The 5933-nt window shown below is 34.2% G+C and overlaps 1 pseudogene; it reads left to right on the top strand.

Moving 5' to 3' along the window:
• Positions 1–463: 463 nt before the first annotated feature.
• On the top strand, positions 464–990 carry LOC141519166 (small ribosomal subunit protein eS24 pseudogene; annotated as a pseudogene).
• Positions 991–5933: the final 4943 nt, after the last annotated feature.

Genomic DNA, 5933 nt, shown 5'->3' with positions numbered 1-5933 from the left:
CTGAGTCAAAAAGTATGAACAAATTGGTCAAAGTAGACAGCTATTAAAAATTACTGAATATATAGATTGCAACAAATATCTAATTAATAAAAACACCTCAAGTGACAATCAAATGATCAACTCATTGTAAATGAAATTCTAATACCAAGAAATAACTTGAAATGTCCCTTGAAGTTGGTTTCTTTAAAAATCATTTTATTGACCTCATTTGATATGAACACTTCTGTATACTAAGTTTTATATGATATGAATCTATTATATAAAACATTTTTTTTAGGTTTTTGCAAGGCAAATGGGGTTAAGTGGCTTGCCCAAGGCCACACAGCTAGTTAATTATTAAGTGTCTGAGGTGGGGTTTGAACTCAGGTACTCCTGACTCCAGAGCTGGTGCTCTATCCATGGCACCGTAAAACATTTTTTAAAGAAAATACATTCTACCTTTCCCTCTCCTGCTGCTCGAGTTGCTGGCCGCCACCATGAATGACACAGTAACCATCAGAACCAGGAAGTTCATGACAAACAGACTTCTTCAGCGAAAACAGATGGTTATAGATGTCCTTCATCCTGGCAAGACCACAGTACCTAAGACTGGAATCCAAGAAAAACTCGCCAAGATGTATAAGACAACTCCAGATGTCATTTTTGTCTTTGGATTCAGAACCCATTTTGGTGGTGGCAAAACAACAGGCTTTGGCATGATTTATGATTCCCTTGACTATGCAAAGAAAAATGAACCAAAGCACAGACTTGCAAGGCATAGTCTGTATGAGAAGAAAAAGACATCAAGAAAGCAGTGAAAGGAACGCAAGAATAGAATGAAGAAAGTGAGGGGCACTGCAAAGGCAAATGTTGGTGCTGGCAAAAAGTGAGCTGGAGATTTCATAACAGAAGGACTAAAAGACACTGTGGATGTTTATCTGTGAAGATAATTTGGATTTTTTCATCAGAGTGTAAATAAACTGTTAAAACTCTTTAAAAAAAAAAAGAAAATACATTCTATCACCAAAATTCCAACATTGCCATTTGTGTCTGCTTTTTACCCTTCTTTTTCTTTTTTATATCAGCATTACAACTTCCTGTTCTCCTAAACAACTTCCCCCTTACAAAAAAATAAAAAATACAAGCCCTGCCCCATTTTATAGTAAATACAATCAAGCAAAACATCATGCAGTGTCCATGTATAAAAATGTCCACCTCACTTCAAACCTCCAATCTATACCCTCAGACAAATGAAAATAATTATCTTAAATCCTTTGAAGTCATGATGGGTCATTGCATGGATTGGCAATCTTTAGTTTTTCAGTTTGTTTACAATACAATTAATGTTTACATTCTCCTGGTCCTGTTCACTTCATCAGTTATATATATTTTCTCAGTCTCTTCTGAACTCTCTCATAAGCAAAAGTACCTTTCTATTACAATCATGTGCCATAATTTAGTTAGTATTTCCCAGTTGATGAACATCCTCTTTATTTCCAACTCTGTTGCAAACAATAAGAACTACTATAAATATTTTTTGGTGCAGTTTGGTTTTTTTCCTCTTTCTTTGGTGTTTTGATGCTGCTTAGTGTTATGCCTAGACGGCTTGATGGTACCAGAAAGACATTAGCCTCTGAAAATGGTTTGAGTGTGAGTTTTTCCCAACACCTCCCAGTGGAAATTGTTAGTACTTTATCTGGACCTCTCCTTTGCACTTATAAGAACATAGTTTTTACAGTTAAAAAAAATCCTGGGGGTCAAATATCAGTTCAGCTTAAGTCTCATTCATTTAATGTGGGTGCTTCATTTGCTCTGATAAATTAGAGGATTGCATGAGATCATCTTCAAGGTCACTTTCACCATATTAAAAAATACTTGGAAGGGGCAGCTAGGTGGTGCAGTGGATAAAGCACCGGCCCTGGAGTCAGGAGTACCTGGGTTCAAATCTGGTCTCAGACACTTAATAACTACCTAGCTGTGTGGCCTTGGGCAAGCCACTTAATCCTATTTGCCTTGCAAAAACCTAAAAGAAAAAAAATACTTGGAGAGAAATCTTGACTGCAGAGTATACATAATAGAGCTTGACTGTAGTTAGAGTGCTGGCTTGGAGTCAGGAAGATTCATTTTTCTACATTCAAATCCAGCCTCAGACACTTAATAACTGTATGATCCTGGGGCTCAGTTCTCCTCAGTTTCTTCATCTGTGAAATTAGCTGTAGCTAGGTTCATTCCTTTTGAGCAAAGTTTTCCTATAGGTCAGAGACTTATAAGTTTTCTGAACTTTTGGTCATCTACTCTCAAAATTTACAGTGGAAATTAGACTATTTATTTTTCTCTTCTGAATCTACCATTTCCTCTAGTTTCCTGTCCTTTTTTATTTCAGATATCTTTCTCTTTCTTTAAACTCCCTCCACTATGTGAAAAATGAAATGAGGCAAGATGAATTTGTCTAAAGTTGTTCAGACAAGTTCTATCTCCTTTGGGATAGTTTTAATCTATTTCAAGGAACTTATTCACTTACTGTTTGGGGGGGAAGGGGGTATTCAGTTGAAAACTCTGCAAAATAATAGTATTTTTGTTTCTCCTTTTTGATCCTCACCCAATTGTTTCCATCCATATTTTCAGTTTCAGATTCATTAATTTTCTCATGTATGTATTTCCTAGATAAATAATGCAATCCTTATTACTTTTTATCTAAACTTTCTGGAGTACAATAGATCTTTCCATTGTTTTATTCCAGTCAAGATTAAAGCTGTTAATTCACTTTATTACTTGTAACCTGTATAAATCAAGCCCCTCCCCTCAAAAAAAATAAAGCTCAAGGCTATTTTTAATAGATAATCACAGATATTCTTAGAAAAAAGTTAGGCTATCAATTGCCACATGAAAAAAATCAGTAATGAATATAAATTACAATTCTTCTTTGGCTCTACCTCACATCAGATTAGCAAAAATGGAGGAAAAAATAAAGCTGGTGGAGCTGTAAATCAATCATTCTAGAAGTAATTTGGAACTATTTCCAAAAGGTCATTAAAAAAGCAATGACCAAAAGGTTATTGACCCAGCCACAACATTTGTTTGGTTGTTTTAGTTGTATCCAACTCTTTGGGACCCTATTTGGAGTTTTCTTGGCAGATACTGGAGTGGTTTGCCATTTCCTTCTCCAGCTCATTTTACAGATGAAAAAAATGAGGCAAATAGGGTTCTGACTTTCTCAAGGTAACACATTCTCTGCCCTCTATCCTGTGCCACATTAACTGTTGAAAGAAAAGGAAAATCAGAGAGCATATAGAATATATACTTGAGGGGAGATACTAAGTTGTTTTATCTTGTATCTCCAGCACCTAGTATAATGCTGGGAACATAATAGGTGAAAGATAAATCCTTGTTGTGTGAATGATAGAATTGTTGCCCAAGGTGAATATAGGGGACAATACAGAGAAGGTAGAACCAATGGACTCTTAATTTGTTTCTCTTTTTTCTATGAAAGAGAATGGCAACCAGACTCAGATATGTTAGAAGAAGCAAAAAAGCAGAATAGATTACAAAAGATAAAATAGGCCATTGATTAGGTAAAATTAAAACAATAAAATCAATGCAGCTGAATGGAACAAGTTGAATAAGAAAAATAGCTGATTTTTAAGATATATACATGTACAAGATTAAGAGCTTGTCCCCATAGGTAGAACAACAAAAATAAAGCCAATATTTGCATATCACTTTTAAGATTTGCAAAGCAGAAGTTAAGGAGGTAAATAGATTGTTAGAAAACCTAGATATGATAGATGTATGGAGGAAATTGAATGGAGATAGAAAAGAGTATACCTTCTTTTATCTGTAGTCCATGGCACTTACACAAAAATTGACCATGTACTAGGGCATAAAAACCTAATAATCAACTGCAGAAAGGCAGAAATAGTGAATACATCTTTCTCAGATCATAATGCAATAAAAATCATATGCAATATTGGGCCAGGGAGATATAGACCCAGAACTAATTGGAAAATGAATAACCTCATTTTAAAGAATGAGTGGATCAAACAATAAATTATAGAAAGAATTAAATATTTTATCCTAGATAATGACAATAATGAAACATGGGATTCACTCAAGGCAGCTGTCAGGGGACATATTTTGAAATGCTTATATGAATAAATTAGAGAAAGAGGAAATCAACCAACTAAATATGCAACCAAAATAATTAGAGAAAGAACAGATTTGAAACCCCCCAATTAAATAACAAATTAGAAATTCTATAAAGTAAAGGAGAAATTAATAACATTGAAAGAAAAAATTATTGAATTAATAAAACCAAAAGTTGGTTTTATGAAAAAATCAATTAAATTGACAAACCTCTGGTCAATTTGATTAAAAAAAAAGAAAGAAGAAACCCAAATTGCTAGTATCATCAGTGAAAATGGTGAACTCACCACCAATGAGAAGGAAATTAGAGTAATAATTCAGAATTATTTTGCCCAACTGTATGCCAATTTGATAATCTAAGTAAAATGGACGAATATTTACAAAAACATAAGTTGCCCAGGTTAAATGAGGAGGAGACTAAATATCTAAACAACTCTATCTCAGAAAAAGGAATTCAACAAGCCATCATTGAACTCCCTAAGAAAAAATCTCCAGGACCTCATGGATTCACAAGTGAATTCTACCAAACATTTAAGGAGCAACTGGTTCCAATTCTATATAAACTCCTTGGAAAAATAGGGAAAGACAGAACTCTGCCTAACTCTTTCTATGACACCGATATGGTGCTGATATCTAAACCAGGAAGAGTTAAAGCAGAGAAAGAAAATTATAGACCTATCTCCCTGATGAATATAGATGCAAAAAATCTTGAATAAAATCTTAGCAAAATGATTACAAGTTATCACTAGGATAATACATTATGATCAAATAGGATTTATCTCAGGAATGCAGGGTTGGTTTAATATTAGGAAAACTGCTAGGTTTATGATTATATCAATAGATGCTGAAAAAGCTTTTGACAAAATACAGCATCCATTCCTAGTAAAAACACTAGAGAGTGTAGGAATTGAATGGACTGTTCCTTAGAATAATAAGCAGTATCTAACTGAAACCATCAACAAGCTTTATATTCAATGGGGAGAGGCTAGAGGCATTCCCAATAAGATAAGGGGTGAAGCAAGGGTGCCCATTATAACCACTACTATTCAATATTGTATTAGAAATGTTAGCAGCAGCAATTAGAGAAGAAAAAGAAATTGAAGGAATTAGAATTGGGAAGAAAGAGACAAAACTCTCACTCTTTGCAGATGACATGATGGTCTACCTAGAGAATCCCAAGAAATCATCCAGAAAGCTACTGGAAGCAATTAGCAACTTTAGCAAAGTTGCAGGATATAAAATAAACCCTCATAAATCCTCAACTTTTCTATATATGACTAGCAAGATACAGCAAGAAGAGCTAGAAAGAGAAATCCCAAAGTAACCTCAGACAATATAAAATACCTGGGAGTCTACCTGCCAAGGCAGACTCAGAAACTTTTTGAAAACAATTAACAAAACACTTCTCACACAAAATCAGATTTAAATAACTGGGCAAACATCAACTGCTCATGGATAGGTCGAGCTAATATAAAAAAAATGACAATTCTATCAAAACTAAACTACCTGTTTAGTGCCCTGCCAATCAAAATTTCAAAAAGTTACTTTAATGAATTAGAAAAAGTGGTAAGTAAATTCATATGGAGAAATAAAGTCAAGAATTTCCAGGGATTCAATGTAAAAAAAAGTGCAAAAGAAGGTGACTTAGCCCTACTATTATAAAACATCACTCATCAAAACTGTTTGGGTTTATCAAACAGCAGATTACTATAATTGTTTCCTGCTATTGAACCTAGTCTATTCCACTGGTCCACCACTCTATTTCTTAGCCAATACCAAACAGTCCAGCTATTGGGATAAAAACTCTCTCT

This window comes from Macrotis lagotis, chromosome 1 (assembly GCF_037893015.1).
Source record: "Macrotis lagotis isolate mMagLag1 chromosome 1, bilby.v1.9.chrom.fasta, whole genome shotgun sequence".
NCBI lineage: Eukaryota > Metazoa > Chordata > Mammalia > Peramelemorphia > Peramelidae > Macrotis > Macrotis lagotis.
This window is presented reverse-complemented; position numbering and strand designations above follow the sequence as displayed.